Source organism: Lipotes vexillifer, unplaced genomic scaffold, assembly GCF_000442215.2.
Source record: "Lipotes vexillifer unplaced genomic scaffold, Lipotes_vexillifer_v1.1 scaffold36, whole genome shotgun sequence".
NCBI lineage: Eukaryota > Metazoa > Chordata > Mammalia > Artiodactyla > Lipotidae > Lipotes > Lipotes vexillifer.
Window position 1 is genome coordinate 2123315 of NW_006792448.1, and position 13465 is coordinate 2136779.

General features: G+C 38.0%; 1 protein-coding gene across 1 annotated transcript in view; it reads left to right on the plus strand.

Moving 5' to 3' along the window:
* Nucleotides 1-13465, plus strand: part of DYM (dymeclin) — a 392339-nt gene that overhangs the window by 157000 nt on the left and 221874 nt on the right. The window lies entirely within an intron of this gene.

Genomic DNA, 13465 nt, shown 5'->3' on the forward strand with positions numbered 1-13465 from the left:
GCAAAGAAGAGTGGATTTCAAATTGAGAAGCAATACTGACACAAATGTAGTCACAGAGCTTATAAATCTAATATTGTAAAATGGAATAAAGCAAGATAGGAAAAAGAGTATGTCTGTCAATACCAAGTATTGCAGGAATGGTTTCATATTAGAAAATATCAATGTAATTTATTAATTTAAGAGTAGAAAAGCCACCTCAACGGATGCAGGAAAAGCATTTGATAAAAGTCAGTACTTATTAATGATTTTAAAAAACCTTAACAAGATAAGGGTAGAAAAGAAATTCCTTGTCTCAACAGAAGATATCTACCAAAACCTATAGTTAAGTATTATATTTGATTAGGGAATTTAAAAAGTCTTCCCTTGAAAGTCAGAACAAAGTGTGTATGCCCTTTATTACCACTTCTCAATGTTGTACCAGAATTCTAAGCAGGTCATTAAGACTAGAATAAGCTATAAATGATTTTAAAATTAAAAAGAAAGGAAATCTAAATGTCAGTATTTGCAGATGTTATGACTGACTACATAGAAAATTCAAGACTCTAATATTAGAACTGTTAGGAAAGTGGAACAAATTTTCTGGGTCAGAAATCAGTATACAAGATAAATACTATATCTGCATACTAGTAACAAAGGACTACAAAATGTGATATAGGGATACTACTTACAATGGCAGTAAAACTACAGTGAAACCCAGGAATTAATCTAAAAGAAGTACAATATTTTAATGGCATAAATTACCTAAATGAAAGATATTAAATATAGCTTAATAAATGGAGGAAGATACCATGTTCACAGATAGGAAGACTCAATGTCATAAAGTTGTTAATTTTGCCTCCAAATTAATTGCTATGTTCATCTGATCAGAATCTCAGCAGTTTTTTTGTGAGACTTGAGAAACTGATCCCAGAAATCGAAGGGAAAAGCAAAAAGCCTAGAAGGTTTTTGAAGCAGTTCATTGTGGAGTTACTCATCCTACCAGATCGACTAGTTATAAAACTTTAGTACTTAAGATTGTGTTTTATTAACCAGGGACTAGAAAACAAATAAATGGAAAAGAACTTAGTCCAGAAACTACACACTCAAACATGAAGTGTGACAGAAGTAATAAATAAATTGTGCTGAGAGTGAGAACATGGCTCATCCAAATGGAAAAAGTAAAATTAGATTATCTTGCCCCACATACAAAGAAGAATTCCACTTGGATTAATAAGACCTAGATGTGAAAAGCTCCATTTAAAAATCTTCAAAGAGAAATTAAAGGGTAATATTACTATGAACTTGAGAAAGGAATTTCTTAAGCATAAAATGTATAAACCATGGATGAAAAGATTAATAAGTTTGACTACATTAAAATGAGTGAATTTCATGAAAATGAAAATTTTCACTGTTACAGCAAGTGAAAACAAGACGCAGACAGGAAGACAGGGTTAGCATTTTGATTTATTTTTTAAATAAATTTATTTATTTTTTTATTTATTTATTTTTGTCTGCGTTGGGTCTTCGTTGCTGTGCGCAGGCTTTCTCTAGTTGCAGTGAGCGGGGGCTTCTCATTTCAGTGGCTTCTCTTGTTGCGGAGCACAGGCTCTAGGCGTGCAGACTTCAGCAGTTGTGGCATGCGGGCTCTAGAGCGCAGGCTCAGTAGTTGTGGCGCACGGGCTTAGTTGCTGCGCGGCATGTGGGATCTTCCCGGACCAGGGCTCGAACCCATGGCCAGTGCATTGGCGGGCGGATTCTTAACCACTGCGCCACCAGGGAAGTCCCAGCATTTTTAATTTATAAAGAATCCTTATAATCAGTCACAAAAGCAAAGTATTGCTAGAATAATGGGCAAAGTAATAGAAAAACAATTTAAAAAAAAAACCCTGAATGACTGGTAAGCATTATTTTTTAAAAAAAACAAGTTTTTTGTTTCATTTTGGCTGTGCTGTGAGGCTTGTGGGATCCTAGTTCACTGACCAGGGATTGACCCCGGGCCCTCACCCCAGGCGACTGGCAGTGAAAGCGTGGAGTCCTAACCGCTGGACTGCTGGGGAATTTCCCCCACCAAGCATTTTTTAAAGGATGCTCAACCTGATGATTCTTCGGGATAGTGCTAATTAAGATAACTGAAATATTCTGTACTCGTCAGATTGGCAAAAATTATGAGATCTCATATATCAGGTGAGAATACAGAAAAAGAGAACTCTCATATACTGGTGGTGACAGTATAAACTGGTAGAACCACTTTTGTGAGGAGTTTGGCCTCTCACATTCCTCATATTACCTACAGAAGTAAATACTCTACCTCTGAGCAATTCCATTTCCTGGTTTGAGTCCTAGGAAAGACTTTTCCATAGATTCACAAGAGCACGTTTGAAGCAGTGTTCATTGTAGGATTGTTTGTAGTGTTCAAAACTTGCAAACACCTGATAACATAAATGAAATACTGCAGAGGAGCTACAGTGAGTGAAACAGAACTATATGTATTGACAATAATAAATTCAAAAATATTCATGGTAATGAAGTACCAAATTTAGGAGAGTGTTGTCAGAGGCTCGAGGGTCAGGGAGGAGTAGCTGGGGGGCTTTAGGTGCTTCAAAAGCAAAACTATTAACATTTGCTAAAACTGGATGATGGATACAGTGGTGTTCTCTATACCAGGCTATTCAGTTGAACTTCCTATGTTGATAGAAATCTTCTGCAACTGCACTGTCTGATAATGGCAGCACTTGAAATCTGACCAGTGTGACTGAGGGATTGAATTTTTAATTTTATTAAATTTGAATTTAAATCCCCACTTGTGGCTGGTGCTACTGTGTTGCTCTGTGGTTTTTAGTTAATACTGATCAAAACATACATTTTTTTTTTAACATCTTTACTGGAGTATGATTGCTTTACAATAGTGTCTTAGTTTCTGCTGTATAACAAAGTGAGTCAGCTATACATATACATATATCCCTATATCCCCCCCATCTAGTGTCTCTCCCCCATCATCCAATCCCTATTTCACCCCTCTAGGTGGTCACAAAGCACCAAGCTGATCTCCCTGTGCTATGCGGCTGCTTCCCACTAGCTATGTATTTTACATTTGGTAGTGTATATATGTCAATGCCACTTTCTCACTTCGTCCCAGCTTACCCTTCCCCTTCCCCTTGTCCTCAAGTCCATTCTCTATGTCTGTGTCTTTATTCCTGTCCTGCCCCTAGGTTCTTCAGAACCTTTTTTTTTTTCTTTTTCTTTTTAGATTCCATATATCTGTGTTAGCATTACGGTATTTGTTTTTCTCTTTCTGACTTACTTCACTCTGTATGACAGACTCTAGGTCCATCCACCTCACTACAAATAACTCAGTTTGGTTTCTTTTTATGGCAGAGTAATATTCCATTGTGTATATGTGCCAGATCTTCTTTATCCATTCATCTGTCAGTGGACCCTTAGGTTGCTTCCAAGACCTGGCTATTGTAAATAGTGCTGCAGTGAGCATTGTGGTCCATGACTCTCTTTGAATTATGGTTTCCTCAGGGTATATGCCCAGTAGTGGGATTGCTGGGTCATATGGTAGTTCTATTTTTAGTTTTTTTAAGGAACTTCCATACTGTTCTCCATAGTGGCTGTATCAATTTACATTCCCATCAACAGTACCAAAGGGTTCCCTTTTCTCCACACCTTCTCCAGCATTTATTGTTTGTAGATTTTTTGATGATGGCCATTCTGACTGGTGTGAGGTGATACCTCATTGTAGTTTTGATTTGTATTTCTCTAATCATTAGTGATGTTGAGCATCCTTTCATGTGTTTGTTGGCCATCTGTATACCTTCTTTGGAGAAATGTCTATTTAGCTCTTCTGCCCATTTTTGGATTGGGTGGTTTTTTTGATATTGAGCTACATGAGCTGCTTGTATATTTGGGAGATTAATCCTTTGTCAGTTGCTTCATTTGCAAATATTTTCTCCCATTCTAAGGGTTTTCTTTTTGTCTTGTTTATGGTTTCCTTTGCTGTGCAAAAGTTTTTAAGTTTAATTAAGTCCCATTTATTTATTTTTGTTTTTATTTCCATTTCTCTAGGAGTTGGGTCAAAATGGATCTTGCTGTGATTTATGCCATAGAGTGTTCTGCCTATGTTTTCCTCTAAGAGCTTTATCGTGTCTGGCCTTACATTTAGGTCTTTAATCCATTTTGAATTTATTTTTGTATACAGTGTTAGGGTGTGTTCTAATTTCATTCTTTTACCTGTAGCTGTCCAATTTTCCCAGCACCACTTATTGAAGAGGCTGTCTTTTTTCCATTGTATATTCTTACCTCCTTTATCAAAGATAAGGTGACCATATGTGCGTGGGTTTATCTATAGGCTTTCTATCCTGTTCCATTGATCTATATTTTGTTTTTGTGCCAGTACCATACTGTCTTGATTACTGTAGCTTTGTAGTATAGTCTGAAGTCTGGGAGCCTGATTCCTCCAGCTCCATTTTTCTTTCTCAAGATTGCTTTGGCTATTCAGGGTCTTTTGTGTTTCCATACAAACTGTGAAATTTTTTTGTTCTAGTTCTGTGAAAAATGGCATTGGTAGTTTGATATGGATTGCATTGCATCTGTAGATTGCTTTGGGTAGTATAGTCATTTACACAATGTTGATTCTTCCAATCCAAGAACATGGTATTTCTCTCCATCTGTTTGTATCATCTTTAATTTCCTTCACCAGTTTTTTTATAGTTTTCTGCAACCAGGTCTTTTGTATCCTTAGGTAGGTTTATTCCTAGGTATTTTATCCTTTTTGTTGCAGTGGTAAATGGGAGTGTTTCCTTAATTTCTCTTTCAGATTTTTCATCAGTAGTGTATAGGAATGCAAGCGATTTCATTGGCTAGCTCTAGTAGTTTTCTGGTAGCATCTTTAGGATTCTCTGTGTTTAGTATCGTGCCACCTGCAAACGGTGACAGTTTTACTTCTTCCTTTCCAATTTGGATTCCTTTTGTTTCTTTATCTTCTCTGATTGCTGTGGCTAAAACATCCAAAACTATGCTGAATAATAGTGGCGAGAGTGGGCAACCTTGTTGTGTTCCTGATCTTAATGGAAATGGTTTCAGTTTTTCACCTTTGAGAACAATGTTGGCTGTGGGTTTGTCATTTATGGCCTCTATTTTGTTGAGATAAGTTTCCTCTATGCCTACTTTCTGGAGTGTTTTTATCAAAAATGGGTGTTGAATTTTGTCAAAAGCTTTTTCTGCATCTATTGAGATGATCATATGGTTTTTATCCTTCAATTTGTTAATACGGTTTATCACACTGATTGATTTGCATATATTGAAGAATCCTTGCAGTCCTGGGGTAAACCCCACTTGACCATGGTGTATGATCCTTTTAATGTGCTGTTGGATTCTGTTTGCTAGTATTTTGTTGAGGATTTTTGCATCTGTGTTCATCAGTGATACTGGCCTGTAGTTTTCTTTTTTTGTGACATCTTTGTCTGCTTTTGGTATCAGAGTGATGGTGGCCTCGTAGAATGAGTTTGAGAGTGTTCCTCCCTCTGCTATATTTTGGGAGAGTTTGAGAAGGATAGGTGTTAGCTCTTCTCTAAATGTTTGATAGAATTTGCCTGTGAAGCCATCTGGTCCTGGGCTTTTGTTTGTTGGAAGATTTTTACTCACAGTTTCAATTTCAGTGCTTGTGATTGGTCTATTTATTTTTTCTGTTTCTTCCTGGTTCAATCTAGGAAGGTTGTGTTTTTCTAAGGATTTTTCCATTTCTTCCAGGTTTTCCATTTTATTGGCTTATAGTTGCTTCTAGTAATCTCTCATGATCCTTTGTACTTCTGCAGTGTCAGTTGTTACTTCTCCTTTTTCACTTCTAATTCTATTGATTTGAGTCCTCTCCCTCTTTTTCTTGATGAGTCTGGCTAATGGTTTATCCATTTTGTTCATCTTCTCAAAGAACCAGCTTTTAGTTTTATTGATCTTTGCTATTGTTTCCTTCATTTCTTTTTCATTTATTTGTGATCTGATCTTTATGATTTCTTTCCTTCTGCTAACTTTGAGGGTTTTTTGTTCTTCTTTCTCTAATTGCTTTAGGTGTAAGGTTAGGTTGTTTACTTGAGATGTTTCTTGTTTCTTGAGGTAGGCTTGTATTGCTATAAACTTCCCTCTTAGAACTGCTTTTGTTGCATCCCATAGGTTTTGGGTCGTGTTTTCATTGTCATTGTTTCTAGGTATTTTTTGATTTCCTCTTTGATTTCTTCAGTGATGTCTTGGTTATTGTAGTAGTGTATTGTTTAGCCTCTATACATATCTTTTTAAAAGGAGGTGCGCAATGACTTAGTAATTCTGCTTCCTAACAAACTCTTGCCGAAGTGCTTGTGAAGTCACTGAGTACCACACACTGGGTAACGTATAACAGGGATTTTACAGATTTTTTTTTTTTTAATTTTTTTGGGGATAGGAGTTTATTAATTAATTTATTTATTTTTGCTGCTTTGGGTCTTCATTTCTGAGCAAGGGCTATCTCTAGTTGTGGCAAGCGGGGGCCACTCTTCATCACGGTGCGTGGGCCTCTCACTATTGCGGCCTCTCTTGTGGAGCACAGGCTCCAGATGCGCAGGCTCAGTAGTTGTGGCTCACGGGCCTAGTTGCTCCGCGGCATGTGGGATCCTCCCAGACCAGGGCTCGAACCCATGTCCCCTGCATTAGCAGGCAGACTCTCAACCACTGCGCCACCAGGGAAGCCCTACAGATATTTTTGTTTTCAAAATCTGTGTAATTCCTGACTTTAGGTAATTAATGGCCAGATACTACAAGTATGGAGAGTAAGGACTCCCTGGTTTCTGAGTTTAATGTAGTGAGGTTTTGGATAATGAGGGTGAGGATCTGTATTGTAACATTGATTTTAATAGGGAAAAAACTGGAAATAACCTACATTTCCATAATAGAAGAGTGGATAAAAAAAATGTGACCTATTGGCACAAGACTGTACTGTGCTTGGATGGAATGAAGTAGAGGTGATTTTCAACTATTTAACTGGCATGGCATCAAAATCATCCAGTAAAAATGGCTGTTGTCCATATATCCTTTGTCCTCTGCTGTACATTAATTGCCAAACCACGAGGAAGTCCTGGAGGAGTGGCTTGGGGCAGCAGCTATTTGCTAACTAGTATAAAAGCAGTTCATTAAAAAAGCAACTAGTACTATTAGACCTTGGCATATGTGGTAAACATAATTCTTCTTATATATATCTATCAATATAGAGGAGTTGCAAAGACCTATTGAGTGAAAAAATTTGGGTGCAAACAAATACTTAAGTGTATCAGTTTACTAGTCCGCCATAACAAACTGGGTGGCTTAAAACAACAGAAATTGCTTGTTACCGTTGTAGAGACTAGAAGTCCAAAAGCAAGGTGTCGGCAGGACCATGCTGTCTCTGAAGGATCTACGGGAGTGATTCCTTGCCTCTTTCTAGCCTCTGGTCGTCATTCCTTGGTGTTCTTTGGCTTGCAGCTGCATCCAGCCTCTGTGTTGGTCTCACATGGCCTTTTCTCATGTACCTGTCTGTCTCTCCTCCTTCTCTTATAAGGACACCAGTCATATAGGATTTAGGGCCCACCCTAATCCAGTATAATGTCATCTTAACTTGATTGTGTCTACAAAGACCCTATTTCCAAATAAGGTCACATTCACAGGTTTTGGGTGACATGAATTTGGAGGCCACTGTTTAACCTGATACATTATGATACTGTTTATGTAAAGTAGAAAATATACAAAGGAATGCTGGTTTTTGATTGTGTGTGTGTGTGTGTGTTTGTGTGTGTACATATAAAGTATTTGAAATGGACGGGAAAGATATATACTGAACTCAAGATAGTGGTTGTCCCTCTTTGGGGGAATAAAATAAGATTTTCATCTTAAAATATAAAACATTAACATTAACGTTAAATGTTAATGTTAATAAAATGTTAATGTCGTTTGTGGGAGTATGGAAGTCCATTATTCTTTGTGCTTTTCTATATATATTTAATTTTTTAAAGAGTTGACATTATATAATATGTTACTGTGTAATATTGTAGCCTTTGTAACATATGGAAGAGATATATTCAATAAAAACAAATCCTATGGGAGGAAGAAGCTGGAAAGAAGACCTAGAACCACAAACAGTTCTCATATACTTTTTGAGAAGGAAGATATTTTCAGTTCCTTGAGGAGTTTCCTTCTACATGTTTGAGTTATTTTGGCATAAAATGTTAAATGTATGTAATGTGTAATCAAGATGATAACAGTCTACAGCTATTAAACTGTATGGATGTTGAATGCAAGAGATGAGGAATTTTTTTTATAAGAACCAAATAAATAGGTCAAGAACTACAGCCAGGTTACCAAGAAAATTTTCTGTGTGCTGCCTAGTATGCATTAATGTCCCCTGGGAAGCTGTGTGAGCTCTATAGCTAGTTATTTTTAATTTTTCTTAAACACTACCAGAATTTACAGATAATGACTTATTTTTCACAGGAAGAAAAGACAGACCTTTATGTAAATGCCAAATTGGATTTCTGATTTTCATAGTAACATCATAAGTTTACTATGTGGATACTCATTAAATATTTGTTGAATGTTAAATGAATAAGACGACTTTTACTCAAAACCCTTCTTCCATCCAGTTAACGTAGTAGACACGCACAGGTAAACGCTAAGAACCAGTGACCTTGGTTTCAAGCAAGGTGGCTTATGATAATTTATTTCTAAACACAGGAGCCAAGAGAGAGGAGAAACCAAACTATGCTCAAGTGTGTGTATGCTCAAGTGTGACCTTTTAAAAGACAGAGACTCCTCTCATTAGTAAAGTTGCCTAATGAGTGTCCTGGGTTAGTATTCCCCTGGAGACTTAGAACAGTAGTCTTAACCTTGTTTGTCTTTACACTTAAAAGTAATTTAGGACACCAAATAATGTCTTTATGTGGATTATTGTTCTCTACATTTACTGTATTGGAAATTAAAACTGACATATTTTTAAAATATTTGATTAGTTCATTTAGAAATAATTATTATGATAATAAACCCCATTACGTTTTAGCATCAGTAACATATTTTTATGAAAGTAACTATTTTCCACAAACAAAAGTTTAGCAAGAGAGTGGCATTGTTTTACATTTTTGCCTTAGATTCTCATGTCTCCCTCTGTATTAAATTTGTTGTGCTATTAGACATGTTATGTAGCCTCTGGAAAGCTGAGCTATATACTCACGAGAGAATGAGAGTGGAAAGTAATGTCTTGGTATTATTGTGAAAATAGTTTTGACCTTGAGAATGCTCCAGAAATGTCTCAGGGACCCCTAGGTCCCAGGACCACATTTTGAGAACTGCAGCCTTACAGAGTAAATCAGAGGGACTGAGCATTGCATCATTCCTTTATAAAGATTCAACTGGCAAATCTCATTGTTCTGAGTATTTTCAGCTACTATCATTTGTTTTAAACATAGGCTGTCTCTTCTAGTTGATTAAGGTCGTTATTAGTCATGAATAAATGGAAATGCTTAAAGTGTAACATTTTCTACTTGGCAGACAGTACTCAGCTACCATGTAGTGGGCATCTGTACATGCCATCCTCTGAGTGGAGCCTCCGGCACAGGTCACTGTTGGGTTATTTGTAACCCAAATGGCGGATTCTAGGTGACATGGGTCTCTTGTCAAAGAGTTGAACTGCGTAAAAATCTGTTGTGGAGGCACTTGTGGGCACTTACATGAAGTTGAAGACAGTATTTCTTTACTTTTTAATGCTTATCTGCTTCCATGCCCCCTTTCTCATTTTTAATATTGTTTGGAATTTGCAGGGAGGCAGACTTAGCAGAGGAATATTTATTTTATCTTAGCAAAGAATTAAGGTCAACCATATTATTTAGATTTAATTATATTTTCCTCATTTCATGAATTATAATTGTGGTTTTTTTGGGGGGTGGTTGTTGTTGTATAGTAGTCCATATTTTCCTTCCTTGACTTTATCTGGCTGTTATGGTTTTGTTGTTGTCATTACAGTGGTGAGGAGGGGCAGCTAAGCACTTACATGTGTGGTGGTTTGTTTTTTCCCCAGAAATAGTGCATGGGTGGTTCGTGCTGAGTCTTTGCATACTTACAAGTCTTCACTTTTCTGTATCCTTGTGTGGTAGCTTCTCTAGATATAGTATTCTAGAATGATAATCTATTCCTCAAACATTTGTAGACATTGTTCTGTTGTCCTTCAGATATATAGTGTTCAAGATGAGAAATCTTATGTTAGTCTACCTTTCTTTCTTTTGGTGATAACATGTTTCTTCTGTCTGGAAGCCAATAGATTTTGGCATGTTTCTTCTGGCTAGAAGCCAATGGATTTTCTCATATACTGTTAATTCAGAAATCTTATCAGAATTAATTTTGATTTTTTTTCAATATTTTTGCTTCAAGTGTTGCAAGTTTCTCTTCCCCTCAAAGAAATTTTCTGCTACTAATTTTTCTTTTTTAAAAAATTTTAAAAAATAAATTTATTTATTTATTATTTTTGGCTGTGTTGGGTCTTTGCTGCTGCACGTGGGCTTTCTCTAGTTGTGGCGAGTGGGGGTTACTCTGCGTTGCAGTGCACAGGCTTCTCATTGCGGTGGCTTCTCTTGTTGCGGAGCATGGGCTCTCGGTGCGTGGGCTTCAGTAGTTGTGGCTCGCGGGCTCTAGAGTGCAGGCTCAGTAGTTGTGGCGCATGGGCCTAGGTGCTCTGTGGCATGTGGGATCTTCCCAGACCAGGGCTCGAACCAGTGTCCCCTGTATTGGCAGGCGGATCTTAACCACCGCGCCACCAGGGAAGCCCTATTAATAATTTTTCTCTTTTGCTTCTATAGTCCTCCCTTGGTATCGGCGGGAGATTGGTTCCAAGACCCGCCCTGGATACCCAAACCCAGAGATGGTCAAGTCCCATAGTTGGCCCTCAGTATCTGAGGATGCAACCTGCGGATATGGAGGGCTGACTGTATACTTACTGAAAAAAATATCCACATATAAATGGACCCATGCAGTTCAAACCCATGTTGTTCAAGGGTCGATTTTAGTCTATTCTTTCTGGAACTCTTATTAGGTATATACTGGATCTCCACTTTTCTCTTATATTTTGTCTTTTTGCCTTATACTGCTGTTGTCTGAGGGAACTTCTCAGTTTTGTCTTTCACATCCCAAGTTCTGTTTTCCATAGCGCCCATTCTGCTAATTTCTTTCTCTTTTCTTTTTTTTTTAATTCAATTTTATTCATTTGGCTGCGTTGGGTCTTCATTGCTGCACGCGGGCTTTCTCTAGTTGTGGCGAGTGGGGGTTACTCTTCATTGCGGTACACGGGCTTCTCATTGCAGTGGCTTCTCTTGTTGCGGAGCACGGGCTCTAGGCGCGTGGGCTTCAGTAGTTGCGCCCCGCGGGCTTAGTTGCTCCACAGCTTGTGGGATCTTCCTGGACCAGGGCTCAAACCTGTGTCCCCTGCTTTGGCAGGTGGATTCTTAGCCACTGCGCCACCAGAGAAGCCCTCCTCTCTCTCTTTTAAGTCTCAGTCATATTTTTAATGTTCAGTAGCTTTTCTTCATTCTGTGATTCGCAGTTTTCATAGTAGCCTGTTCTTATTTTATGGATACAGTATTCTGTCAGTTCTCACCGAAGATACTAATTAGAATTTCAAAAACTTTTCCCCAGCCTCTTAAATTATCTTTGTTTAATTGGGGGTATGTTTGTTCTGCTTGTTTAGTTTCACATTTATTCATTTTCTTATTATTTGTTTATTTAATAAACTTTTAATTATGAGCGCATTAAATGTAAACATAATTGGAAAAAATAGTATAATGAATCCCCATGGATTCATCAACATTCTTCTGTTCTCATTTCATCTCCCCCCCCCACCCCCTCTGCTTTTTATATTTTGGCTAAAATATATTTTTTTAATCTTGTAAATCATATATATATATATATATATATATATATACACACATATATATATATAATTTCATTTGTAGATATTTAAGTATGTCACTTTGATAAATATAGGCATAAAAAAATAAACATAATACCATTATCACATCCAACAAAACCAACGATATTTTATTTTATTTATTTTTTAAAATAAATTTATTTATTTTATTTATTTATTTTTGGCTGCATTGTGTCTTCATTGCTGTGTGGGCTTTCCCTAGTTTTGGCCAGCAGGGGCTGCTCTTTGTTGCGGTGCCTGCAGCCTTCTCATTACGATGGCTTCTTTTGTTGCGGAGCACGGGCTCTAGGCGCGCGGGCTTCAGTAGTCGTGGCACGTGGGCTCAGGATTTGCGGCTCGCGGGCTCTAGAGCACAGGCTCAGTAGCTGTGGCTCACGGGCTCTAGAGTGCGGGCTCAGTAGTTGTGGCGCATGGGCTTAGTTGCTCCGCGGCATGTGGGATCTTCCCAGACCAGGGGTTGAACCTGTGTCCCCTGCATTGGCAAGCAGATTCTTAACCACTTGCCACCAGGGAAGCCCAACGATATTTTTAAAATACCTACTAATATTCAGTTTTCTCTCAATTATCTTTAAAATGTCTTTCTTGAGTTGGTTGGTTTGAATGAGTTTCCAAAGCATTTAGTTCTTGACTGTTACCTGTAACAGTCTCTCCCTCTCCCACCTTGTTACACCATTCATTTTTTTGTAGAAACTGACTTATTTGTTTAGTAGAATTTCATACATTTGGCTTTGGATGATTATATCATTGTGTTATTTATCGTGTTTTTCTGTCCTCTGTATTTCATATATGCTGGCAATTAGAACAGAGGCTTGATTAGATTCACCATATCTTTTTCACTGTTGGATTTCTCTACGTTTTTGGTGGCTTCTTGTGCATTCATAATTATAAATGAAAGTCTAGATTCACTTATTTTGAAAGGTGGTGAGACCTCCTTTGGAAGGTATGAATGATGGAGGTCTCCTGTGCTCTACAGGGGGGGCTTATCTTCTTAGTGGAGAGGGCGGGAATCAGCCAGAAGTCTTGTCCTTTTTCAGGCATGGATGGAAAGCGTGTGGCACATTGGCTTCATGCGTCAAGGAGAAAAGAAGTAGGGTGACCTCAATGGAAGAGAACGTTCTAGGAGTTCTGGTGCCAGATGAGCCTGTTGGTTTTTGTGCATTTTGCCTCCTTCATTGTGGCAACCCAGCATTGGCTGCTGTGCTTCCCAGTTTTTCTCTCTCTGATGCCCATGTTATAAGTCTGTGGAACTGCACCAACTGAAGCTAGACAGTTTTTGCTTACCAAGGCCTGGAGGTGAGCACCAGAGCTGGAGCAGAGCATGGGCGCGTCTCTTCTTGAAGATCTTGGCTAATTTGCATTCTTGGCCTCTCCTCGACCCAAGCGTAGAGATTTTCTGTGGTTGTTACGATAGCTCCACTTTTTCAAGAGACTCCTCGGTTTTCTTATTTTTGCTTTCAAACTAGTGACCTCTGATGGTTTTTCTTTCAGACTTGTTCTATGTGCCATACCTTTTAAAATATA